At 44.8% G+C, this 27,197-nt stretch overlaps 10 non-coding genes and 1 pseudogene across 10 annotated transcripts; all 11 read right to left on the reverse strand.

Annotated features, from left to right (window-relative positions):
* Positions 1 to 71: 71 nt before the first annotated feature.
* LOC130345368 (U2 spliceosomal RNA) lies at positions 72 to 262 on the reverse strand. The gene has a single exon (XR_008884093.1). It is a non-coding gene; the product is annotated as a U2 spliceosomal RNA (small nuclear RNA).
* A 2,096-nt stretch (positions 263 to 2,358) lies between these two features.
* LOC130345349 (U2 spliceosomal RNA) lies at positions 2,359 to 2,550 on the reverse strand. Its single transcript, XR_008884078.1, has one exon. It is a non-coding gene; the product is annotated as a U2 spliceosomal RNA (small nuclear RNA).
* A 693-nt stretch (positions 2,551 to 3,243) lies between these two features.
* Positions 3,244 to 3,403, reverse strand: LOC130345350 (U2 spliceosomal RNA; annotated as a pseudogene).
* Positions 3,404 to 5,480: 2,077 nt separating this feature from the next.
* Positions 5,481 to 5,671, reverse strand: LOC130345369 (U2 spliceosomal RNA). The gene has a single exon (XR_008884094.1). It is a non-coding gene; the product is annotated as a U2 spliceosomal RNA (small nuclear RNA).
* Positions 5,672 to 7,744: 2,073 nt separating this feature from the next.
* On the reverse strand, positions 7,745 to 7,935 carry LOC130345370 (U2 spliceosomal RNA). Its single transcript, XR_008884095.1, has one exon. It is a non-coding gene; the product is annotated as a U2 spliceosomal RNA (small nuclear RNA).
* Positions 7,936 to 10,013: 2,078 nt separating this feature from the next.
* Positions 10,014 to 10,204, reverse strand: LOC130345371 (U2 spliceosomal RNA). Its single transcript, XR_008884097.1, has one exon. It is a non-coding gene; the product is annotated as a U2 spliceosomal RNA (small nuclear RNA).
* A 2,070-nt stretch (positions 10,205 to 12,274) lies between these two features.
* Positions 12,275 to 12,465, reverse strand: LOC130345373 (U2 spliceosomal RNA). The gene has a single exon (XR_008884098.1). It is a non-coding gene; the product is annotated as a U2 spliceosomal RNA (small nuclear RNA).
* Positions 12,466 to 14,547: 2,082 nt separating this feature from the next.
* On the reverse strand, positions 14,548 to 14,746 carry LOC130345346 (U2 spliceosomal RNA). The gene has a single exon (XR_008884075.1). It is a non-coding gene; the product is annotated as a U2 spliceosomal RNA (small nuclear RNA).
* Positions 14,747 to 21,607: 6,861 nt separating this feature from the next.
* On the reverse strand, positions 21,608 to 21,798 carry LOC130345339 (U2 spliceosomal RNA). Its single transcript, XR_008884069.1, has one exon. It is a non-coding gene; the product is annotated as a U2 spliceosomal RNA (small nuclear RNA).
* A 2,072-nt stretch (positions 21,799 to 23,870) lies between these two features.
* Positions 23,871 to 24,061, reverse strand: LOC130345374 (U2 spliceosomal RNA). Its single transcript, XR_008884099.1, has one exon. It is a non-coding gene; the product is annotated as a U2 spliceosomal RNA (small nuclear RNA).
* Positions 24,062 to 26,149: 2,088 nt separating this feature from the next.
* LOC130345340 (U2 spliceosomal RNA) lies at positions 26,150 to 26,340 on the reverse strand. Its single transcript, XR_008884070.1, has one exon. It is a non-coding gene; the product is annotated as a U2 spliceosomal RNA (small nuclear RNA).
* Between the last annotated feature and the right edge of the window lie 857 nt (positions 26,341 to 27,197).

The raw sequence follows: 27,197 nt of genomic DNA on the forward strand, positions 1-27,197 counted from the left end.
GGCTGGCTAGCTGGCTAGCCAGCAAGCAGGTAGCAATGAAAGTAGGAATCTTTCTTTTTAACCCTGTAAGGGGGTGGTGCACTGTACCCGAAGATACTGCCATATCGGGTCAATGCATAGGGCGACGGAAGCAAGCTTCGAAATCGGCCCCCGTTCTCAAAAATCCATTTAATATATGGTCCCCAGATAGGGGACGTATCAGATATTAAACTGATAAGAACAGATACTACACTTGATCTTAGCCAAAAGGCCGAGAAGCGATAACCGTGAAAGGGGCGGGCCCAACAAGGTCCCCTTCATGGGCACTATCACTGCTTGCTGTCAGGGAGGCTGCCAGACAATTTTCCATGCACACTCTGGGCTGGGGGGCAGTCAACCACCAGTACACACAGCAGAACCTAAACCCATACCATTATTGCTAAGCAGCAAGACAGGGGCCCATTGCACTCCCACGGGGCCTTTTTAAATGCAATCCATAACCCGGATTTGCCAGGAACCCTTCTTACTCCTCCTACTTGCATGTGACACTGGGCTTAGGATCTGCATAGGAAACACACACACAAGCACACACCTACCTTTGTTGCCTGCAGATGCCTCCTTGGCTGTCCCCAAACGGTATCAAACCAACACCCACGGGAAGCTGTAAGCATAGAGGACATGCCTGCACCCCATTGGACTTACCTGTGTGGGTTAAATCCGGGTTATTTGACAACCTATGGCGGTGATGGTTCTGCTCAGGCAGAGCAGTGCTGATGCTCCTCATAAAGCTGTCGCTGCTGTGAAGGTTCTAGGTGACATCACAAATCCCTATGGTTACATACACAACAAAGCTGGGTTGTTGTTGTTTACACTCTGCAAGGCCTGTGGAAGTGAGTGACATCATAGCACTGTAGTTCTGAGGGTTCTAGATGGATGCAACAATCTCCTGTTGCTTCTATGAAGGCCATAATAGACGACATCACCAAACAGCTCCATAGTCACATACACAGCAAAGGAGAGATGTTGTTTACACCTAGTGATGTCAGTGGTATTGAGTGACATCACAGCACAGTGCTAAGGCTCCTGGGCCTGGACACAGCAGCGGCTGCAATATCTCAACGGAGAATACGTTTATATATATATATATGTGTGTGTGTGCGCGTATATATATATATATATATATATATATATATATATATATATATATTCTCCGCCGAAATCACTTTTAAACCCATTTCCACCTTTTTTTCCCTTCTCTTCCTCTTACTTTTTTTTCACGTTTTTTTACGTTTTTCTCCTTTTCGCCTCTTTTCTGGGCGTATTATTCTTCTTTTTCTTCTTTTTTTTCGTCTAATGCATACCCCATCAGTGCAGCAATGCTTATTCAATACCGCCAGCAGATGGAGACACTGGGGGATAATTTTCTAAGGATTTATACTGATTTTTCCTGTCTGAATTTGTCGCACAGAAAGTTGCAGGCCAAATATGTGTGACATTTCTGCGACTTTAGCTTCTAGAGCATTTTTACAACATTATACATAGGTGCTGAATACATAAAAAGCGACTGTTCAGCGACAGACAAGTCGCATCGGCTGAAAGTAGGCCAGAATGTCAGTCCATGTTGGAGCAGGTTTAGATACAGTCTAAAGTATAGATCTCAAAGTCTGTGCACAGAATTTAGCAAGGGCCTCGCACCTTCTGATGCATCAGGTAGGTGCACAATAGCATAGCCTAACCCTCTGTACTTTGGTCTATATTGATGCGGGACATAGACAGCCAGCTGATGACCAATCCATTAGTGCAATGGATGGCTGGAAGCATTTGTCTTTGCCTTTGCAATACCACAGAAGCAATGCATGGTCAATGTACAGCAATGACACACCTGTGTGAACAGCAGCCAGGAGACCCCCCCCCCCCCCCCCATGTTATGTTACATAGTTACATAGTTAGTACGGTCGAAAAAAGACATATGTCCATCAAGTTCAACCAGGGAATTAAGGGGTAGGGGTGTGGCGCGATATTGGGGAAGGGATGAGATTTTATATTTCTTCATAAGCATTAATCTTATTTTGTCAATTAGGAACATTCAGCACCCACCCGCTATCAAGGCAGCTGCCTATCATGTCATGCCCTACCTGCACAGGTGTGCTGGCTACTCAAATGATCCAATTAAGGAGGCCATTTAGTCAGCAGCAGCAGAAGTCCTGTGCCTGGACGCTCCAACAGCGGCCAGACACAAGCAGAAGCAGCAGAAGCAGCAGCAGCAGCACCACCTTTTGTTTTTTGGCTGCAGCAGCAAGGCCCACAGGGCTGGCTAGCTGGCTAGCCAGCAAGCAGGTAGCAATGAAAGTAGGAATCTTTCTTTTTAACCCTGTAAGGGGGTGGTGCACTGTACCCGAAGATACTGCCATATCGGGTCAATGCATAGGGCGACGGAAGCAAGCTTCGAAATCGGCCCCCGTTCTCAAAAATCCATTTAATATATGGTCCCCAGATAGGGGACGTATCAGATATTAAACTGATAAGAACAGATTTTTTTTTTTTTTTTTTTTTTTTTTTTTTAAAGCCGAGGAACGTGCTTTCGATTCACCCAAAGTGCAAGAAAAAGTGCAAACGTGTTACACTAAAAAAACGTGCACAAAGGATGCGGTCTATCGCAAGCCCTTCTCCGATAGGAGAGAGGCCCCCCAACAAACCTTACCCTTCGCCTCCGGACCAAAAGGTACCTGCGAGGTTCCAGGTTCGATGTCCCTTTTCGCCGAAGCTACTAGGGGACCACAAATGCTCCCGGCATCCCCCTTGGCGTTAGCCAAGGTATCTGCCCGCAGAGCCGATTACGGTAGGTACCCTGCCAAAGCAGGAGTACCCGGGGTGTTTGCAGGGAGGTGCAGAACCTAATGGCCACACACACCTCCCCTAGACCGCCAGGAGGGACACCCAGAAGGGCTACCGCATCCTGACAAATCCTGTGAACACACAACACGCAAAAAGTGACACAGTGAGACAAAAAAGAAATAAATAAGTGAATGTGTGCAGATATACTGCCCGGACATCCGGCCGGATCTATAAAAATTTCTCTGATCCTAGCCAGAAGGCCGGGAATCAAGAGGTGAGTGCCACAAGGTGAAGAGATTATGGTGCCCGTGCTTCAACCCAGTGAGTCTATTCTCCCAGTGAGTTTCGGCACCTCGGGGTCACCACTCCCCGAGGCACAAAAGTACCTCGGCTCTAGACCCTCTCAGCCTCATGGCGAGACCCGGAGGGAACAGGTCACATCGGGGCAGCCGTCGAGCTGATTCCTCAGAACCAGCCCCGGAAAGCCCTGGTACACCTGCATCCTCCATGCAGCACCCATCCCCACCAGCATGAAAACTGATAAGAACAGATACTACACTTGATCTTAGCCAAAAGGCCGAGAAGCGATAACCGTGAAAGGGGCGGGCCCAACAAGGTCCCCTTCATGGGCACTATCACTGCTTGCTGTCAGGGAGGCTGCCAGACAATTTTCCATGCACACTCTGGGCTGGGGGGCAGTCAACCACCAGTACACACAGCAGAACCTAAACCCATACCATTATTGCTAAGCAGCAAGACAGGGGCCCATTGCACTCCCACGGGGCCTTTTTAAATGCAATCCATAACCCGGATTTGCCAGGAACCCTTCTTACTCCTCCTACTTGCATGTGACACTGGGCTTAGGATCTGCATAGGAAACACACACACAAGCACACACCTACCTTTGTTGCCTGCAGATGCCTCCTTGGCTGTCCCCAAACGGTATCAAACCAACACCCACGGGAAGCTGTAAGCATAGAGGACATGCCTGCACCCCATTGGACTTACCTGTGTGGGTTAAATCCGGGTTATTTGACAACCTATGGCGGTGATGGTTCTGCTCAGGCAGAGCAGTGCTGATGCTCCTCATAAAGCTGTCGCTGCTGTGAAGGTTCTAGGTGACATCACAAATCCCTATGGTTACATACACAACAAAGCTGGGTTGTTGTTGTTTACACTCTGCAAGGCCTGTGGAAGTGAGTGACATCATAGCACTGTAGTTCTGAGGGTTCTAGATGGATGCAACAATCTCCTGTTGCTTCTATGAAGGCCATAATAGACGACATCACCAAACAGCTCCATAGTCACATACACAGCAAAGGAGAGATGTTGTTTACACCTAGTGATGTCAGTGGTATTGAGTGACATCACAGCACAGTGCTAAGGCTCCTGGGCCTGGACACAGCAGCGGCTGCAATATCTCAACGGAGAATACGTTTATATATATGTGTGTGTGTGCGCGTATATATATATATATATATATATATATATATATATTTCTCCGCCGAAATCACTTTTAAACCCATTTCCACCTTTTTTTCCCTTCTCTTCCTCTTACTTTTTTTTCACGTTTTTTTACGTTTTTCTCCTTTTCGCCTCTTTTCTGGGCGTATTATTCTTCTTTTTCTTCTTTTTTTTCGTCTAATGCATACCCCATCAGTGCAGCAATGCTTATTCAATACCGCCAGCAGATGGAGACACTGGGGGATAATTTTCTAAGGATTTATACTGATTTTTCCTGTCTGAATTTGTCGCACAGAAAGTTGCAGGCCAAATATGTGTGACATTTCTGCGACTTTAGCTTCTAGAGCATTTTTACAACATTATACATAGGTGCTGAATACATAAAAAGCGACTGTTCAGCGACAGACAAGTCGCATCGGCTGAAAGTAGGCCAGAATGTCAGTCCATGTTGGAGCAGGTTTAGATACAGTCTAAAGCATAGATCTCAAAGTCTGTGCACAGAATTTAGCAAGGGCCTCGCACCTTCTGATGCATCAGGTAGGTGCACAATAGCATAGCCTAACCCTCTGTACTTTGGTCTATATTGATGCGGGACATAGACAGCCAGCTGATGACCAATCCATTAGTGCAATGGATGGCTGGAAGCATTTGTCTTTGCCTTTGCAATACCACAGAAGCAATGCATGGTCAATGTACAGCAATGACACACCTGTGTGAACAGCCAGGAGACCCCCCCCCCCCCCCCATGTTATGTTACATAGTTACATAGTTAGTACGGTCGAAAAAAGACATATGTCCATCAAGTTCAACCAGGGAATTAAGGGGTAGGGGTGTGGCGCGATATTGGGGAAGGGATGAGATTTTATATTTCTTCATAAGCATTAATCTTATTTTGTCAATTAGGAACATTCAGCACCCACCCGCTATCAAGGCAGCTGCCTATCATGTCATGCCCTACCTGCACAGGTGTGCTGGCTACTCAAATGATCCAATTAAGGAGGCCATTTAGTCAGCAGCAGCAGAAGTCCTGTGCCTGGACGCTCCAACAGCGGCCAGACACAAGCAGAAGCAGCAGAAGCAGCAGCAGCAGCACCACCTTTTGTTTTTTGGCTGCAGCAGCAAGGCCCACAGGGCTGGCTAGCTGGCTAGCCAGCAAGCAGGTAGCAATGAAAGTAGGAATCTTTCTTTTTAACCCTGTAAGGGGGTGGTGCACTGTACCCGAAGATACTGCCATATCGGGTCAATGCATAGGGCGACGGAAGCAAGCTTCGAAATCGGCCCCCGTTCTCAAAAATCCATTTAATATATGGTCCCCAGATAGGGGACGTATCAGATATTAAACTGATAAGAACAGATACTACACTTGATCTTAGCCAAAAGGCCGAGAAGCGATAACCGTGAAAGGGGCGGGCCCAACAAGGTCCCCTTCATGGGCACTATCACTGCTTGCTGTCAGGGAGGCTGCCAGACAATTTTCCATGCACACTCTGGGCTGGGGGGCAGTCAACCACCAGTACACACAGCAGAACCTAAACCCATACCATTATTGCTAAGCAGCAAGACAGGGGCCCATTGCACTCCCACGGGGCCTTTTTAAATGCAATCCATAACCCGGATTTGCCAGGAACCCTTCTTACTCCTCCTACTTGCATGTGACACTGGGCTTAGGATCTGCAAAGGAAACACACACACAAGCACACACCTACCTTTGTTGCCTGCAGATGCCTCCTTGGCTGTCCCCAAACGGTATCAAACCAACACCCACGGGAAGCTGTAAGCATAGAGGACATGCCTGCACCCCATTGGACTTACCTGTGTGGGTTAAATCCGGGTTATTTGACAACCTATGGCGGTGATGGTTCTGCTCAGGCAGAGCAGTGCTGATGCTCCTCATAAAGCTGTCGCTGCTGTGAAGGTTCTAGGTGACATCACAAATCCCTATGGTTACATACACAACAAAGCTGGGTTGTTGTTGTTTACACTCTGCAAGGCCTGTGGAAGTGAGTGACATCATAGCACTGTAGTTCTGAGGGTTCTAGATGGATGCAACAATCTCCTGTTGCTTCTATGAAGGCCATAATAGACGACATCACCAAACAGCTCCATAGTCACATACACAGCAAAGGAGAGATGTTGTTTACACCTAGTGATGTCAGTGGTATTGAGTGACATCACAGCACAGTGCTAAGGCTCCTGGGCCTGGACACAGCAGCGGCTGCAATATCTCAACGGAGAATACGTTTATATATATGTGTGTGTGTGCGCGTATATATATATATATATATATATATATATATTTCTCCGCCGAAATCACTTTTAAACCCATTTCCACCTTTTTTTCCCTTCTCTTCCTCTTACTTTTTTTTCACGTTTTTTTACGTTTTTCTCCTTTTCGCCTCTTTTCTGGGCGTATTATTCTTCTTTTTCTTCTTTTTTTTTCGTCTAATGCATACCCCATCAGTGCAGCAATGCTTATTCAATACCGCCAGCAGATGGAGACACTGGGGGATAATTTTCTAAGGATTTATACTGATTTTTCCTGTCTGAATTTGTCGCACAGAAAGTTGCAGGCCAAATATGTGTGACATTTCTGCGACTTTAGCTTCTAGAGCATTTTTACAACATTATACATAGGTGCTGAATACATAAAAAGCGACTGTTCAGCGACAGACAAGTCGCATCGGCTGAAAGTAGGCCAGAATGTCAGTCCATGTTGGAGCAGGTTTAGATACAGTCTAAAGTATAGATCTCAAAGTCTGTGCACAGAATTTAGCAAGGGCCTCGCACCTTCTGATGCATCAGGTAGGTGCACAATAGCATAGCCTAACCCTCTGTACTTTGGTCTATATTGATGCGGGACATAGACAGCCAGCTGATGACCAATCCATTAGTGCAATGGATGGCTGGAAGCATTTGTCTTTGCCTTTGCAATACCACAGAAGCAATGCATGGTCAATGTACAGCAATGACACACCTGTGTGAACAGCCAGGAGACCCCCCCCCCCCCCCATGTTATGTTACATAGTTACATAGTTAGTACGGTCGAAAAAAGACATATGTCCATCAAGTTCAACCAGGGAATTAAGGGGTAGGGGTGTGGCGCGATATTGGGGAAGGGATGAGATTTTATATTTCTTCATAAGCATTAATCTTATTTTGTCAATTAGGAACATTCAGCACCCACCCGCTATCAAGGCAGCTGCCTATCATGTCATGCCCTACCTGCACAGGTGTGCTGGCTACTCAAATGATCCAATTAAGGAGGCCATTTAGTCAGCAGCAGCAGAAGTCCTGTGCCTGGACGCTTCAACAGCGGCCAGACACAAGCAGAAGCAGCAGAAGCAGCAGCAGCAGCACCACCTTTTGTTTTTTGGCTGCAGCAGCAAGGCCCACAGGGCTGGCTAGCTGGCTAGCCAGCAAGCAGGTAGCAATGAAAGTAGGAATCTTTCTTTTTAACCCTGTAAGGGGGTGGTGCACTGTACCCGAAGATACTGCCATATCGGGTCAATGCATAGGGCGACGGAAGCAAGCTTCGAAATCGGCCCCCGTTCTCAAAAATCCATTTAATATATGGTCCCCAGATAGGGGACGTATCAGATATTAAACTGATAAGAACAGATACTACACTTGATCTTAGCCAAAAGGCCGAGAAGCGATAACCGTGAAAGGGGCGGGCCCAACAAGGTCCCCTTCATGGGCACTATCACTGCTTGCTGTCAGGGAGGCTGCCAGACAATTTTCCATGCACACTCTGGGCTGGGGGGCAGTCAACCACCAGTACACACAGCAGAACCTAAACCCATACCATTATTGCTAAGCAGCAAGACAGGGGCCCATTGCACTCCCACGGGGCCTTTTTAAATGCAATCCATAACCCGGATTTGCCAGGAACCCTTCTTACTCCTCCTACTTGCATGTGACACTGGGCTTAGGATCTGCATAGGAAACACACACACAAGCACACACCTACCTTTGTTGCCTGCAGATGCCTCCTTGGCTGTCCCCAAACGGTATCAAACCAACACCCACGGGAAGCTGTAAGCATAGAGGACATGCCTGCACCCCATTGGACTTACCTGTGTGGGTTAAATCCGGGTTATTTGACAACCTATGGCGGTGATGGTTCTGCTCAGGCAGAGCAGTGCTGATGCTCCTCATAAAGCTGTCGCTGCTGTGAAGGTTCTAGGTGACATCACAAATCCCTATGGTTACATACACAACAAAGCTGGGTTGTTGTTGTTTACACTCTGCAAGGCCTGTGGAAGTGAGTGACATCATAGCACTGTAGTTCTGAGGGTTCTAGATGGATGCAACAATCTCCTGTTGCTTCTATGAAGGCCATAATAGACGACATCACCAAACAGCTCCATAGTCACATACACAGCAAAGGAGAGATGTTGTTTACACCTAGTGATGTCAGTGGTATTGAGTGACATCACAGCACAGTGCTAAGGCTCCTGGGCCTGGACACAGCAGCGGCTGCAATATCTCAACGGAGAATACGTTTATATATATGTGTGTGTGTGCGCGTATATATATATATATATATATATATATATATATATTTCTCCGCCGAAATCACTTTTAAACCCATTTCCACCTTTTTTTCCCTTCTCTTCCTCTTACTTTTTTTTCACGTTTTTTTACGTTTTTCTCCTTTTCGCCTCTTTTCTGGGCGTATTATTCTTCTTTTTCTTCTTTTTTTTCGTCTAATGCATACCCCATCAGTGCAGCAATGCTTATTCAATACCGCCAGCAGATGGAGACACTGGGGGATAATTTTCTAAGGATTTATACTGATTTTTCCTGTCTGAATTTGTCGCACAGAAAGTTGCAGGCCAAATATGTGTGACATTTCTGCGACTTTAGCTTCTAGAGCATTTTTACAACATTATACATAGGTGCTGAATACATAAAAAGCGACTGTTCAGCGACAGACAAGTCGCATCGGCTGAAAGTAGGCCAGAATGTCAGTCCATGTTGGAGCAGGTTTAGATACAGTCTAAAGCATAGATCTCAAAGTCTGTGCACAGAATTTAGCAAGGGCCTCGCACCTTCTGATGCATCAGGTAGGTGCACAATAGCATAGCCTAACCCTCTGTACTTTGGTCTATATTGATGCGGGACATAGACAGCCAGCTGATGACCAATCCATTAGTGCAATGGATGGCTGGAAGCATTTGTCTTTGCCTTTGCAATACCACAGAAGCAATGCATGGTCAATGTACAGCAATGACACACCTGTGTGAACAGCCAGGAGACCCCCCCCCCCCCCCCCATGTTATGTTACATAGTTACATAGTTAGTACGGTCGAAAAAAGACATATGTCCATCAAGTTCAACCAGGGAATTAAGGGGTAGGGGTGTGGCGCGATATTGGGGAAGGGATGAGATTTTATATTTCTTCATAAGCATTAATCTTATTTTGTCAATTAGGAACATTCAGCACCCACCCGCTATCAAGGCAGCTGCCTATCATGTCATGCCCTACCTGCACAGGTGTGCTGGCTACTCAAATGATCCAATTAAGGAGGCCATTTAGTCAGCAGCAGCAGAAGTCCTGTGCCTGGACGCTCCAACAGCGGCCAGACACAAGCAGAAGCAGCAGAAGCAGCAGCAGCAGCACCACCTTTTGTTTTTTGGCTGCAGCAGCAAGGCCCACAGGGCTGGCTAGCTGGCTAGCCAGCAAGCAGGTAGCAATGAAAGTAGGAATCTTTCTTTTTAACCCTGTAAGGGGGTGGTGCACTGTACCCGAAGATACTGCCATATCGGGTCAATGCATAGGGCGACGGAAGCAAGCTTCGAAATCGGCCCCCGTTCTCAAAAATCCATTTAATATATGGTCCCCAGATAGGGGACGTATCAGATATTAAACTGATAAGAACAGATACTACACTTGATCTTAGCCAAAAGGCCGAGAAGCGATAACCGTGAAAGGGGCGGGCCCAACAAGGTCCCCTTCATGGGCACTATCACTGCTTGCTGTCAGGGAGGCTGCCAGACAATTTTCCATGCACACTCTGGGCTGGGGGGCAGTCAACCACCAGTACACACAGCAGAACCTAAACCCATACCATTATTGCTAAGCAGCAAGACAGGGGCCCATTGCACTCCCACGGGGCCTTTTTAAATGCAATCCATAACCCGGATTTGCCAGGAACCCTTCTTACTCCTCCTACTTGCATGTGACACTGGGCTTAGGATCTGCAAAGGAAACACACACACAAGCACACACCTACCTTTGTTGCCTGCAGATGCCTCCTTGGCTGTCCCCAAACGGTATCAAACCAACACCCACGGGAAGCTGTAAGCATAGAGGACATGCCTGCACCCCATTGGACTTACCTGTGTGGGTTAAATCCGGGTTATTTGACAACCTATGGCGGTGATGGTTCTGCTCAGGCAGAGCAGTGCTGATGCTCCTCATAAAGCTGTCGCTGCTGTGAAGGTTCTAGGTGACATCACAAATCCCTATGGTTACATACACAACAAAGCTGGGTTGTTGTTGTTTACACTCTGCAAGGCCTGTGGAAGTGAGTGACATCATAGCACTGTAGTTCTGAGGGTTCTAGATGGATGCAACAATCTCCTGTTGCTTCTATGAAGGCCATAATAGACGACATCACCAAACAGCTCCATAGTCACATACACAGCAAAGGAGAGATGTTGTTTACACCTAGTGATGTCAGTGGTATTGAGTGACATCACAGCACAGTGCTAAGGCTCCTGGGCCTGGACACAGCAGCGGCTGCAATATCTCAACGGAGAATACGTTTATATATATGTGTGTGTGTGCGCGTATATATATATATATATATATATATATATTTCTCCGCCGAAATCACTTTTAAACCCATTTCCACCTTTTTTTCCCTTCTCTTCCTCTTACTTTTTTTTCACGTTTTTTTACGTTTTTCTCCTTTTCGCCTCTTTTCTGGGCGTATTATTCTTCTTTTTCTTCTTTTTTTTTCGTCTAATGCATACCCCATCAGTGCAGCAATGCTTATTCAATACCGCCAGCAGATGGAGACACTGGGGGATAATTTTCTAAGGATTTATACTGATTTTTCCTGTCTGAATTTGTCGCACAGAAAGTTGCAGGCCAAATATGTGTGACATTTCTGCGACTTTAGCTTCTAGAGCATTTTTACAACATTATACATAGGTGCTGAATACATAAAAAGCGACTGTTCAGCGACAGACAAGTCGCATCGGCTGAAAGTAGGCCAGAATGTCAGTCCATGTTGGAGCAGGTTTAGATACAGTCTAAAGTATAGATCTCAAAGTCTGTGCACAGAATTTAGCAAGGGCCTCGCACCTTCTGATGCATCAGGTAGGTGCACAATAGCATAGCCTAACCCTCTGTACTTTGGTCTATATTGATGCGGGACATAGACAGCCAGCTGATGACCAATCCATTAGTGCAATGGATGGCTGGAAGCATTTGTCTTTGCCTTTGCAATACCACAGAAGCAATGCATGGTCAATGTACAGCAATGACACACCTGTGTGAACAGCCAGGAGACCCCCCCCCCCCCCATGTTATGTTACATAGTTACATAGTTAGTACGGTCGAAAAAAGACATATGTCCATCAAGTTCAACCAGGGAATTAAGGGGTAGGGGTGTGGCGCGATATTGGGGAAGGGATGAGATTTTATATTTCTTCATAAGCATTAATCTTATTTTGTCAATTAGGAACATTCAGCACCCACCCGCTATCAAGGCAGCTGCCTATCATGTCATGCCCTACCTGCACAGGTGTGCTGGCTACTCAAATGATCCAATTAAGGAGGCCATTTAGTCAGCAGCAGCAGAAGTCCTGTGCCTGGACGCTTCAACAGCGGCCAGACACAAGCAGAAGCAGCAGAAGCAGCAGCAGCAGCACCACCTTTTGTTTTTTGGCTGCAGCAGCAAGGCCCACAGGGCTGGCTAGCTGGCTAGCCAGCAAGCAGGTAGCAATGAAAGTAGGAATCTTTCTTTTTAACCCTGTAAGGGGGTGGTGCACTGTACCCGAAGATACTGCCATATCGGGTCAATGCATAGGGCGACGGAAGCAAGCTTCGAAATCGGCCCCCGTTCTCAAAAATCCATTTAATATATGGTCCCCAGATAGGGGACGTATCAGATATTAAACTGATAAGAACAGATACTACACTTGATCTTAGCCAAAAGGCCGAGAAGCGATAACCGTGAAAGGGGCGGGCCCAACAAGGTCCCCTTCATGGGCACTATCACTGCTTGCTGTCAGGGAGGCTGCCAGACAATTTTCCATGCACACTCTGGGCTGGGGGGCAGTCAACCACCAGTACACACAGCAGAACCTAAACCCATACCATTATTGCTAAGCAGCAAGACAGGGGCCCATTGCACTCCCACGGGGCCTTTTTAAATGCAATCCATAACCCGGATTTGCCAGGAACCCTTCTTACTCCTCCTACTTGCATGTGACACTGGGCTTAGGATCTGCATAGGAAACACACACACAAGCACACACCTACCTTTGTTGCCTGCAGATGCCTCCTTGGCTGTCCCCAAACGGTATCAAACCAACACCCACGGGAAGCTGTAAGCATAGAGGACATGCCTGCACCCCATTGGACTTACCTGTGTGGGTTAAATCCGGGTTATTTGACAACCTATGGCGGTGATGGTTCTGCTCAGGCAGAGCAGTGCTGATGCTCCTCATAAAGCTGTCGCTGCTGTGAAGGTTCTAGGTGACATCACAAATCCCTATGGTTACATACACAACAAAGCTGGGTTGTTGTTGTTTACACTCTGCAAGGCCTGTGGAAGTGAGTGACATCATAGCACTGTAGTTCTGAGGGTTCTAGATGGATGCAACAATCTCCTGTTGCTTCTATGAAGGCCATAATAGACGACATCACCAAACAGCTCCATAGTCACATACACAGCAAAGGAGAGATGTTGTTTACACCTAGTGATGTCAGTGGTATTGAGTGACATCACAGCACAGTGCTAAGGCTCCTGGGCCTGGACACAGCAGCGGCTGCAATATCTCAACGGAGAATACGTTTATATATATGTGTGTGTGTGCGCGTATATATATATATATATATATATATATATATATATATATTTCTCCGCCGAAATCACTTTTAAACCCATTTCCACCTTTTTTTCCCTTCTCTTCCTCTTACTTTTTTTTCACGTTTTTTTACGTTTTTCTCCTTTTCGCCTCTTTTCTGGGCGTATTATTCTTCTTTTTCTTCTTTTTTTTCGTCTAATGCATACCCCATCAGTGCAGCAATGCTTATTCAATACCGCCAGCAGATGGAGACACTGGGGGATAATTTTCTAAGGATTTATACTGATTTTTCCTGTCTGAATTTGTCGCACAGAAAGTTGCAGGCCAAATATGTGTGACATTTCTGCGACTTTAGCTTCTAGAGCATTTTTACAACATTATACATAGGTGCTGAATACATAAAAAGCGACTGTTCAGCGACAGACAAGTCGCATCGGCTGAAAGTAGGCCAGAATGTCAGTCCATGTTGGAGCAGGTTTAGATACAGTCTAAAGTATAGATCTCAAAGTCTGTGCACAGAATTTAGCAAGGGCCTTGCACCTTCTAATGCATCAGGTAGGTGCACAATAGCATAGCCTAACCCTCTGTACTTTGGTCTATATTGATGCGGGACATAGACAGCCAGCTGATGACCAATCCATTAGTGCAATGGATGGCTGGAAGCATTTGTCTTTGCCTTTGCAATACCACAGAAGCAATGCATGGTCAATGTACAGCAATGACACACCTGTGTGAACAGCCAGGAGACCCCCCCCCCCCCCCCCATGTTATGTTACATAGTTACATAGTTAGTACGGTCGAAAAAAGACATATGTCCATCAAGTTCAACCAGGGAATTAAGGGGTAGGGGTGTGGCGCGATATTGGGGAAGGGATGAGATTTTATATTTCTTCATAAGCATTAATCTTATTTTGTCAATTAGGAACATTCAGCACCCACCCGCTATCAAGGCAGCTGCCTATCATGTCATGCCCTACCTGCACAGGTGTGCTGGCTACTCAAATGATCCAATTAAGGAGGCCATTTAGTCAGCAGCAGCAGAAGTCCTGTGCCTGGACGCTCCAACAGCGGCCAGACACAAGCAGAAGCAGCAGAAGCAGCAGCAGCAGCACCACCTTTTGTTTTTTGGCTGCAGCAGCAAGGCCCACAGGGCTGGCTAGCTGGCTAGCCAGCAAGCAGGTAGCAATGAAAGTAGGAATCTTTCTTTTTAACCCTGTAAGGGGGTGGTGCACTGTACCCGAAGATACTGCCATATCGGGTCAATGCATAGGGCGACGGAAGCAAGCTTCGAAATCGGCCCCCGTTCTCAAAAATCCATTTAATATATGGTCCCCAGATAGGGGACGTATCAGATATTAAACTGATAAGAACAGATTTTTTTTTTTTTACATTTTTATTGAAAAAACTCAAAAACTTAAATACATCACAAAAAATGTTTACAATACATCAAATACTGTTTTCCATAAATGTAAATTCCACATAGCTAATGCTTTTTTCTGCCCATATCTCTTTTTATCAATTAAATAGTACAAGTAAACTTCACTGTATATCATCTTCAAACATTCTTTTTCACAAATAAAATCTCTTTTGAAGACAAGGATATTACGAACTTTCCATAATACATTTTTTGTACAGTTGATAAAAATCCACAAAATTCTCTCTTTTTCTTTCGTAACTCCATCACTTTTGCCATATAAAACAACTTCATGATTTAAAACTTTTAGACCTGTTAGGAATTTCAATAAAGAACCAATTAGTCTAAAAACCTTTTGTGCAAAATAACAATTCCAGAAAAGGTGCAAAACAGTTTCATCTATATTGCAATTATCCCGGGGACAGACACATACAGCATTTAGACCTCTTCTATATTGGAAAAATCTTACCGGAAGACACTCATGGATAATCATCCATGCTAAATCCTTGTGCTCATTAAAAAGATATGGCTCGTTTACCTTTTTCCATATTTGTACACACCTATTATAAGAAAAATTAGAGACCATACATATTTCTTCTTGCAAATTTAACTGTACTTCTATCTTGCGAGCATCCCTCAAGGTTAACAAGTCAAAGTCTTTAAGGTTATACATACGTATAATTTTTTCTAAGATGGTATAATGTTTAGGCGGAGTTAAAAGTACAGGAGAAGATAATGATAAAAACACCCATTCTCTTTTTCTAAAAATATGTCCCGCAGAGTACTTTAAAAAACAGGACCATACACTTTTCATAAAAAGTCCCCTAAAACACCAACTAAAAAACCTTAAGTATAAAAATTTTCTAATACAGGGAACCTGTTTTCCTCCATTTTTTTGTGACTTATACATAGTATCTCTTTTTAATTTTTCTGCTTTAGAACTCCATAGAAACTCAAAGAGAATCCTCTGAAGTTGCCTAGACATAAGTTCATTAGGAGGATAAATCATATTTAAATAGAGCATAATGGGTATTAGCATAGCCTTAATCACCAAAATTTTACCTTCTAAGGATAATTTCCTAAGGGACCAAAAGTCTACCTTTTTCTTTACCTTTTCTTTTACCATTAGCCAACTTTCCTCACCATTGTTATTTTTATCAAAGATGACTCCAAGGATTTTTATTTTTTCTGACTGTAATTTTAGGTTTGGTATTTGCACGTTTTCCCATTTACCTATATAAAAACAGTCACATTTAGATAAATTAAGTTTAAAAGCAGAAGCTTTACAAAAGAAATCAGTAACATCAACAACTCTTTGTAAAGAGAAGGCACTTTCACAAAAAACATTAATATCATCCATATAGCCACACACTTTAAGGGTGGCATTATTACCTCCAGGAACTGGCACTCCTTTTATTATTTTATCATTCCTTATTAAGTTTAACAGAGGTTCTATTGCACATATAAACAGTATAGGAGACAGAGGGCAGCCTTGCTTTACCCCTGATGATAAATTAATAAAATCTGTAAGGAAACCATTTATTAAAATCCTGCTAAAAGAACCTTTATATAAGAGAGCAATTTGCTTAATAAATATGTTAGGAAAACCCATGCGTTGTAAAACCATCCATAAAAAACAATGTGATACTCTATCGAACGCTTTATGAAAATCTAGAGATAGAATGGCTAGATTTTGATTCCGCTCTTGCTGATACCATATGACGTCCCTAATAGCATTTAAAGGTTCAGCTACACTCCTTCCTGGGACACCACATACCTGATCCACATGGATGACCTTGTACAAAAACGGCTTCATTCTGTTAACAAAAATTTTTGACATAATCTTATAATCAACATTAAGAAGCGTAATTGGTCTCCAATTTTCTAAGCTGTTCCTATCCCCCTTTTTGGGGATCAGAGACACTATACCACTCCTCCAAGATAAAGGTAGAACATCAGAATTAAAAGCCTCCTTAAAAATATTAAGCAAATCATCTTTAAAAATCTCCCAAAAGGTTTTATAAAACTCTACAGGAAGTCCATCCGAACCTGGTGTTTTACCTGTGGATAAACTTTTAGCAGCAATTTCTAATTCTTGGCATCTTACTTCTGTGCAAAGTGCATCTTGGTCCTCCTTACTTAAACCACAATCTAAAGTGCTTAGGAGAAAATTAGCAGCAGATATATCAATGGGTTTCTCATTAAACAGATCTTGATAAAAGGATTTAGCTTTGGATAACATTCCTACATTAGTAGTTTCATCCTCAATGTTAATCATTAACTTTTTTGTTTCCATTACCTTTTTAAAAAAGAATCTTGTACACTTTTCATCCTTCTCTTTACATTCAACTTTGGAGTTAAAAATTATTTCTTTCCCTTTGTTAGTTATAGCCTTCTGAATATCACTTTTAACACTTAAAATCAGATCGTCTACATATACACCCAGCTCTTTGAGTTGATAATAGGTTTGTAGTTTTGTGTTAAGATCTCTATACCATTTCAATTTCTCTTTTGTTTTTTTAACACCCATCTTAATAAAATACTCTTTAAATTTTACCTTGCAGAATTCCCACCATGCTAAAAGAGAATTAAAATTAGTCCTTGAGTTCTGCAATTTTTTAAAAAGATAGATAAAATTACATTTAATTTCTTCATCTTCAAGCAAAGAGACATTCAGACGCCAGACTCCTTTGGCTCTGCAAACCCCATCAAACTTACATGTAGCAGATAAAATCTTATGATCTGAAAAAAAGGTAGAAGTCAATTGCATATTCCCATAAAATGCAAATCCAGAAGCAAAAATATAATCAATCCTTGACATATAAAGGCTATTCTCCCAGGTATACCCAGGGTCATTAGGGAAAGAGGTTCTCCACAAATCTTTTAAATTAAAATCAACTATAAAATCCTTTAGTTGTTTTTCAGTCTTATCTTTCCTTTGTTCAGATCCTCCAGCCCGCTCCTCTCCTGCCATTATACAATTAAAATCACCAGCGATGATAAGCGGGGATGAACCCGGTAAATAAAACTGAATTTTCTCTAATAAATCAGATCTTTCATCCTTATCTGGAGAGGCATATACATTTAAAAGTCTCATATTCATGTCATTATAAATAATATGAACGAGCAGGGCTCTACCGGGTACAATGTCTGTGAAGGAGGTAACTTTATACTCACTGCTCTTGAACAGTATGCCAACACCAGTCACTTTCCTCTCATTATCCCCTGACCACACAGACGGGCCAAGAGTCCATTCAGATCTCAAAGATGAATAATTGATATCATAATCAATGGCACATTCCTGTAAAAATAAAATGTCTGTAGGCAAAGAAGACAAGAAAGAAAATAAAGCAGCCCTCCTCTCTGGGCTCTTCAAACTCCTCACATTGAAGGAGGAGATATTAACACTTGGTAGCTCCTGGGTCATTCATTATCCTCAGACAAAGAACCCCAATCTGTAGGTGGTGACACAAATTCCTCAATATTAACAGGGTCGGATGCTGTAATAACCTTTTGGCAGACAATCTCCACGTTCCCCTCGTCCGCACTAACTCGACCACTCCTTTTGATGTTAAGGCCCTTTTCCTCTTTCCGGTCTCTGCTTTTCCTCTTTCGCCGTTCTTCTACATCCATCTCCTCTGTATCCCTTCTGGGCGGTCCAGGACCCTCAACTTCCATGAGAGGAGAACCCCTCACTTCTGTCTCAGGTCCCACGACCTTCCCCGGGGACACAATGCTTTTGGAGACATGAGCCACAGCAGGTATCACAGGAATTCCGGTAGCAGAAGACTCAGGCATCACTTTCAGGGTGTGGGTCTTAGGCACAGGCACAGCATCCATGGAGCTCTTCCTCATCGAGGGACCAGCCGACGTAGCCACAATATTGGCCCAGGAGCGTTGAGGACAATCCTTAAAAGCGTGTCCTTTCCGCTTACACACATTACACAGAATCTCATTTTGACAGTCCAAAGTGGTGTGGCCTTTTTGGCCACATCTTTTGCAAATAACCACTTCCTCTTTGCAAGATTCTTGTGTATGACCATATTCATGGCATTTCCTGCAATAATACGGCATCCCAGGGTAGAATAAATAGCCACGTTTACGCCCAATTAAAAAATTTGCAGGTGGGCGACACAGACCTCCAATTCCTCTCACATCTTCTCTGAACTTAACAGCAAACTTATGCTTTCCAGTCCAAAAGTCCATTGCATTCATTATTTTATGAGAGTATTTGACTTCCGCACAATATTGGTTTAAAAATAAGACAATGTCTCTTATATCCACGTATGGATCGTGCATAGTAACCACCAGTGGAACATCGCCATTAGAATATAGAGCAATGAAAACAAGTCCTTTCATATCCTCCTCATTGGCAAGCTCCCGAACTTTCTCAAACATATGGTCACATGCAGATGCGGAAGTCAAGGTAAGAATGAAAAGTCCTTTACCTGGGTCTTTTAGGCAAAACACATCTTCTCTCTGAATGTGCAATAAATCCAGCATAATTCTCTTGACAAAAAATTCCAAAGTCATCTTCTCCTTTTTCTCCTCATCCACTTCAATACGGAAGGTGTTCTTAATCCGAGTTTCAGTATGCGCAGCAAACCTAAGGGTCGCCATGGGGGATCGCCTTCCCGTTCTTTGTAAGTCCTCCTCCTATAGCAGCATGAGGCTTAAGACGGCTAAAAAACCGCCGATGCCTCAAGGCCGAAGGTTCGACGAACTCAGAGCCCCTTGACAAGATACAAGATCTTAGCCAAAAGGCCGAGAAGCGATAACCGTGAAAGGGGCGGGCCCAACAAGGTCCCCTTCATGGGCACTATCACTGCTTGCTGTCAGGGAGGCTGCCAGACAATTTTCCATGCACACTCTGGGCTGGGGGGCAGTCAACCACCAGTACACACAGCAGAACCTAAACCCATACCATTATTGCTAAGCAGCAAGACAGGGGCCCATTGCACTCCCACGGGGCCTTTTTAAATGCAATCCATAACCCGGATTTGCCAGGAACCCTTCTTACTCCTCCTACTTGCATGTGACACTGGGCTTAGGATCTGCATAGGAAACACACACACAAGCACACACCTACCTTTGTTGCCTGCAGATGCCTCCTTGGCTGTCCCCAAACGGTATCAAACCAACACCCACGGGAAGCTGTAAGCATAGAGGACATGCCTGCACCCCATTGGACTTACCTGTGTGGGTTAAATCCGGGTTATTTGACAACCTATGGCGGTGATGGTTCTGCTCAGGCAGAGCAGTGCTGATGCTCCTCATAAAGCTGTCGCTGCTGTGAAGGTTCTAGGTGACATCACAAATCCCTATGGTTACATACACAACAAAGCTGGGTTGTTGTTGTTTACACTCTGCAAGGCCTGTGGAAGTGAGTGACATCATAGCACTGTAGTTCTGAGGGTTCTAGATGGATGCAACAATCTCCTGTTGCTTCTATGAAGGCCATAATAGACGACATCACCAAACAGCTCCATAGTCACATACACAGCAAAGGAGAGATGTTGTTTACACCTAGTGATGTCAGTGGTATTGAGTGACATCACAGCACAGTGCTAAGGCTCCTGGGCCTGGACACAGCAGCGGCTGCAATATCTCAACGGAGAATACGTTTATATATATGTGTGTGTGTGCGCGTATATATATATATATATATATATATATATATATATATATATATATTTCTCCGCCGAAATCACTTTTAAACCCATTTCCACCTTTTTTTCCCTTCTCTTCCTCTTACTTTTTTTTCACGTTTTTTTACGTTTTTCTCCTTTTCGCCTCTTTTCTGGGCGTATTATTCTTCTTTTTCTTCTTTTTTTTCGTCTAATGCATACCCCATCAGTGCAGCAATGCTTATTCAATACCGCCAGCAGATGGAGACACTGGGGGATAATTTTCTAAGGATTTATACTGATTTTTCCTGTCTGAATTTGTCGCACAGAAAGTTGCAGGCCAAATATGTGTGACATTTCTGCGACTTTAGCTTCTAGAGCATTTTTACAACATTATACATAGGTGCTGAATACATAAAAAGCGACTGTTCAGCGACAGACAAGTCGCATCGGCTGAAAGTAGGCCAGAATGTCAGTCCATGTTGGAGCAGGTTTAGATACAGTCTAAAGTATAGATCTCAAAGTCTGTGCACAGAATTTAGCAAGGGCCTCGCACCTTCTGATGCATCAGGTAGGTGCACAATAGCATAGCCTAACCCTCTGTACTTTGGTCTATATTGATGCGGGACATAGACAGCCAGCTGATGACCAATCCATTAGTGCAATGGATGGCTGGAAGCATTTGTCTTTGCCTTTGCAATACCACAGAAGCAATGCATGGTCAATGTACAGCAATGACACACCTGTGTGAACAGCCAGGAGACCCCCCCCCCCCCCCCCCCCATGTTATGTTACATAGTTACATAGTTAGTACGGTCGAAAAAAGACATATATCCATCAAGTTCAACCAGGGAATTAAGGGGTAGGGGTGTGGCGCGATATTGGGGAAGGGATGAGATTTTATATTTCTTCATAAGCATTAATCTTATTTTGTCAATTAGGAACATTCAGAACCCACCCGCTATCAAGGCAGCTGCCTATCATGTCATGCCCTACCTGCACAGGTGTGCTGGCTACTCAAATGATCCAATTAAGGAGGCCATTTAGTCAGCAGCAGCAGAAGTCCTGTGCCTGGACGCTCCAACAGCGGCCAGACACAAGCAGAAGCAGCAGAAGCAGCAGCAGCAGCACCACCTTTTGTTTTTTGGCTGCAGCAGCAAGGCCCACAGGGCTGGCTAGCTGGCTAGCCAGCAAGCAGGTAGCAATGAAAGTAGGAATCTTTCTTTTTAACCCTGTAAGGGGGTGGTGCACTGTACCCGAAGATACCGCCATATCGGGTCAATGCATAGGGCGACGGAAGCAAGCTTCGAAATCGGCCCCCGTTCTCAAAAATCCATTTAATATATGGTCCCCAGATAGGGGACGTATCAGATATTAAACTGATAAGAACAGATACTACACTTGATCTTAGCCAAAAGGCCGAGAAGCGATAACCGTGAAAGGGGCGGGCCCAACAAGGTCCCCTTCATGGGCACTATCACTGCTTGCTGTCAGGGAGGCTGCCAGACAATTTTCCATGCACACTCTGGGCTGGGGGGCAGTCAACCACCAGTACACACAGCAGAACCTAAACCCATACCATTATTGCTAAGCAGCAAGACAGGGGCCCATTGCACTCCCACGGGGCCTTTTTAAATGCAATCCATAACCCGGATTTGCCAGGAACCCTTCTTACTCCTCCTACTTGCATGTGACACTGGGCTTAGGATCTGCATAGGAAACACACACACAAGCACACACCTACATTTGTTGCCTGCAGATGCCTCCTTGGCTGTCCCCAAACGGTATCAAACCAACACCCACGGGAAGCTGTAAGCATAGAGGACATGCCTGCACCCCATTGGACTTACCTGTGTGGGTTAAATCCGGGTTATTTGACAACCTATGGCGGTGATGGTTCTGCTCAGGCAGAGCAGTGCTGATGCTCCTCATAAAGCTGTCGCTGCTGTGAAGGTTCTAGGTGACATCACAAATCCCTATGGTTACATACACAACAAAGCTGGGTTGTTGTTGTTTACACTCTGCAAGGCCTGTGGAAGTGAGTGACATCATAGCACTGTAGTTCTGAGGGTTCTAGATGGATGCAACAATCTCCTGTTGCTTCTATGAAGGCCATAATAGACGACATCACCAAACAGCTCCATAGTCACATACACAGCAAAGGAGAGATGTTGTTTACACCTAGTGATGTCAGTGGTATTGAGTGACATCACAGCACAGTGCTAAGGCTCCTGGGCCTGGACACAGCAGCGGCTGCAATATCTCAACGGAGAATACGTTTATATATATGTGTGTGTGTGCGCGTATATATATATATATATATATATATATATATATTTCTCCGCCGAAATCACTTTTAAACCCATTTCCACCTTTTTTTCCCTTCTCTTCCTCTTACTTTTTTTTCACGTTTTTTTACGTTTTTCTCCTTTTCGCCTCTTTTCTGGGCGTATTATTCTTCTTTTTCTTCTTTTTTTTCGTCTAATGCATACCCCATCAGTGCAGCAATGCTTATTCAATACCGCCAGCAGATGGAGACACTGGGGGATAATTTTCTAAGGATTTATACTGATTTTTCCTGTCTGAATTTGTCGCACAGAAAGTTGCAGGCCAAATATGTGTGACATTTCTGCGACTTTAGCTTCTAGAGCATTTTTACAACATTATACATAGGTGCTGAATACATAAAAAGCGACTGTTCAGCGACAGACAAGTCGCATCGGCTGAAAGTAGGCCAGAATGTCAGTCCATGTTGGAGCAGGTTTAGATACAGTCTAAAGTATAGATCTCAAAGTCTGTGCACAGAATTTAGCAAGGGCCTCGCACCTTCTGATGCATCAGGTAGGTGCACAATAGCATAGCCTAACCCTCTGTACTTTGGTCTATATTGATGCGGGACATAGACAGCCAGCTGATGACCAATCCATTAGTGCAATGGATGGCTGGAAGCATTTGTCTTTGCCTTTGCAATACCACAGAAGCAATGCATGGTCAATGTACAGCAATGACACACCTGTGTGAACAGCCAGGAGACCCCCCCCCCCCCATGTTATGTTACATAGTTACATAGTTAGTACGGTCGAAAAAAGACATATGTCCATCAAGTTCAACCAGGGAATTAAGGGGTAGGGGTGTGGCGCGATATTGGGGAAGGGATGAGATTTTATATTTCTTCATAAGCATTAATCTTATTTTGTCAATTAGGAACATTCAGCACCCACCCGCTATCAAGGCAGCTGCCTATCATGTCATGCCCTACCTGCACAGGTGTGCTGGCTACTCAAATGATCCAATTAAGGAGGCCATTTAGTCAGCAGCAGCAGAAGTCCTGTGCCTGGACGCTCCAACAGCGGCCAGACACAAGCAGAAGCAGCAGAAGCAGCAGCAGCAGCACCACCTTTTGTTTTTTGGCTGCAGCAGCAAGGCCCACAGGGCTGGCTAGCTGGCTAGCCAGCAAGCAGGTAGCAATGAAAGTAGGAATCTTTCTTTTTAACCCTGTAAGGGGGTGGTGCACTGTACCCGAAGATACTGCCATATCGGGTCAATGCATAGGGCGACGGAAGCAAGCTTCGAAATCGGCCCCCGTTCTCAAAAATCCATTTAATATATGGTCCCCAGATAGGGGACGTATCAGATATTAAACTGATAAGAACAGATACTACACTTGATCTTAGCCAAAAGGCCGAGAAGCGATAACCGTGAAAGGGGCGGGCCCAACAAGGTCCCCTTCATGGGCACTATCACTGCTTGCTGTCAGGGAGGCTGCCAGACAATTTTCCATGCACACTCTGGGCTGGGGGGCAGTCAACCACCAGTACACACAGCAGAACCTAAACCCATACCATTATTGCTAAGCAGCAAGACAGGGGCCCATTGCACTCCCACGGGGCCTTTTTAAATGCAATCCATAACCCGGATTTGCCAGGAACCCTTCTTACTCCTCCTACTTGCATGTGACACTGGGCTTAGGATCTGCATAGGAAACACACACACAAGCACACACCTACCTTTGTTGCCTGCAGATGCCTCCTTGGCTGTCCCCAAACGGTATCAAACCAACACCCACGGGAAGCTGTAAGCATAGAGGACATGCCTGCACCCCATTGGACTTACCTGTGTGGGTTAAATCCGGGTTATTTGACAACCTATGGCGGTGATGGTTCTGCTCAGGCAGAGCAGTGCTGATGCTCCTCATAAAGCTGTCGCTGCTGTGAAGGTTCTAGGTGACATCACAAATCCCTATGGTTACATACACAACAAAGCTGGGTTGTTGTTGTTTACACTCTGCAAGGCCTGTGGAAGTGAGTGACATCATAGCACTGTAGTTCTGAGGGTTCTAGATGGATGCAACAATCTCCTGTTGCTTCTATGAAGGCCATAATAGACGACATCACCAAACAGCTCCATAGTCACATACACAGCAAAGGAGAGATGTTGTTTACACCTAGTGATGTCAGTGGTATTGAGTGACATCACAGCACAGTGCTAAGGCTCCTGGGCCTGGACACAGCAGCGGCTGCAATATCTCAACGGAGAATACGTTTATATATATGTGTGTGTGTGCGCGTATATATATATATATATATATATATATATATATATATATATTTCTCCGCCGAAATCACTTTTAAACCCATTTCCACCTTTTTTTCCCTTCTCTTCCTCTTACTTTTTTTTCACGTTTTTTTACGTTTTTCTCCTTTTCGCCTCTTTTCTGGGCGTATTATTCTTCTTTTTCTTCTTTTTTTTCGTCTAATGCATACCCCATCAGTGCAGCAATGCTTATTCAATACCGCCAGCAGATGGAGACACTGGGGGATAATTTTCTAAGGATTTATACTGATTTTTCCTGTCTGAATTTGTCGCACAGAAAGTTGCAGGCCAAATATGTGTGACATTTCTGCGACTTTAGCTTCTAGAGCATTTTTACAACATTATACATAGGTGCTGAATACATAAAAAGCGACTGTTCAGCGACAGACAAGTCGCATCGGCTGAAAGTAGGCCAGAATGTCAGTCCATGTTGGAGCAGGTTTAGATACAGTCTAAAGTATAGATCTCAAAGTCTGTGCACAGAATTTAGCAAGGGCCTCGCACCTTCTGATGCATCAGGTAGGTGCACAATAGCATAGCCTAACCCTCTGTACTTTGGTCTATATTGATGCGGGACATAGACAGCCAGCTGATGACCAATCCATTAGTGCAATGGATGGCTGGAAGCATTTGTCTTTGCCTTTGCAATACCACAGAAGCAATGCATGGTCAATGTACAGCAATGACACACCTGTGTGAACAGCCAGGAGACCCCCCCCCCCCCCCCCCCCCATGTTATGTTACATAGTTACATAGTTAGTACGGTCGAAAAAAGACATATATCCATCAAGTTCAACCAGGGAATTAAGGGGTAGGGGTGTGGCGCGATATTGGGGAAGGGATGAGATTTTATATTTCTTCATAAGCATTAATCTTATTTTGTCAATTAGGAACATTCAGAACCCACCCGCTATCAAGGCAGCTGCCTATCATGTCATGCCCTACCTGCACAGGTGTGCTGGCTACTCAAATGATCCAATTAAGGAGGCCATTTAGTCAGCAGCAGCAGAAGTCCTGTGCCTGGACGCTCCAACAGCGGCCAGACACAAGCAGAAGCAGCAGAAGCAGCAGCAGCAGCACCACCTTTTGTTTTTTGGCTGCAGCAGCAAGGCCCACAGGGCTGGCTAGCTGGCTAGCCAGCAAGCAGGTAGCAATGAAAGTAGGAATCTTTCTTTTTAACCCTGTAAGGGGGTGGTGCACTGTACCCGAAGATACCGCCATATCGGGTCAATGCATAGGGCGACGGAAGCAAGCTTCGAAATCGGCCCCCGTTCTCAAAAATCCATTTAATATATGGTCCCCAGATAGGGGACGTATCAGATATTAAACTGATAAGAACAGATACTACACTTGATCTTAGCCAAAAGGCCGAGAAGCGATAACCGTGAAAGGGGCGGGCCCAACAAGGTCCCCTTCATGGGCACTATCACTGCTTGCTGTCAGGGAGGCTGCCAGACAATTTTCCATGCACACTCTGGGCTGGGGGGCAGTCAACCACCAGTACACACAGCAGAACCTAAACCCATACCATTATTGCTAAGCAGCAAGACAGGGGCCCATTGCACTCCCACGGGGCCTTTTTAAATGCAATCCATAACCCGGATTTGCCAGGAACCCTTCTTACTCCTCCTACTTGCATGTGACACTGGGCTTAGGATCTGCATAGGAAACACACACACAAGCACACACCTACATTTGTTGCCTGCAGATGCCTCCTTGGCTGTCCCCAAACGGTATCAAACCAACACCCACGGGAAGCTGTAAGCATAGAGGACATGCCTGCACCCCATTGGACTTACCTGTGTGGGTTAAATCCGGGTTATTTGACAACCTATGGCGGTGATGGTTCTGCTCAGGCAGAGCAGTGCTGATGCTCCTCATAAAGCTGTCGCTGCTGTGAAGGTTCTAGGTGACATCACAAATCCCTATGGTTACATACACAACAAAGCTGGGTTGTTGTTGTTTACACTCTGCAAGGCCTGTGGAAGTGAGTGACATCATAGCACTGTAGTTCTGAGGGTTCTAGATGGATGCAACAATCTCCTGTTGCTTCTATGAAGGCCATAATAGACGACATCACCAAACAGCTCCATAGTCACATACACAGCAAAGGAGAGATGTTGTTTACACCTAGTGATGTCAGTGGTATTGAGTGACATCACAGCACAGTGCTAAGGCTCCTGGGCCTGGACACAGCAGCGGCTGCAATATCTCAACGGAGAATACGTTTATATATA

This window comes from Hyla sarda, unplaced genomic scaffold, assembly GCF_029499605.1.
Source record: "Hyla sarda isolate aHylSar1 unplaced genomic scaffold, aHylSar1.hap1 scaffold_750, whole genome shotgun sequence".
In the NCBI taxonomy this organism is placed as follows: domain Eukaryota; kingdom Metazoa; phylum Chordata; class Amphibia; order Anura; family Hylidae; genus Hyla; species Hyla sarda.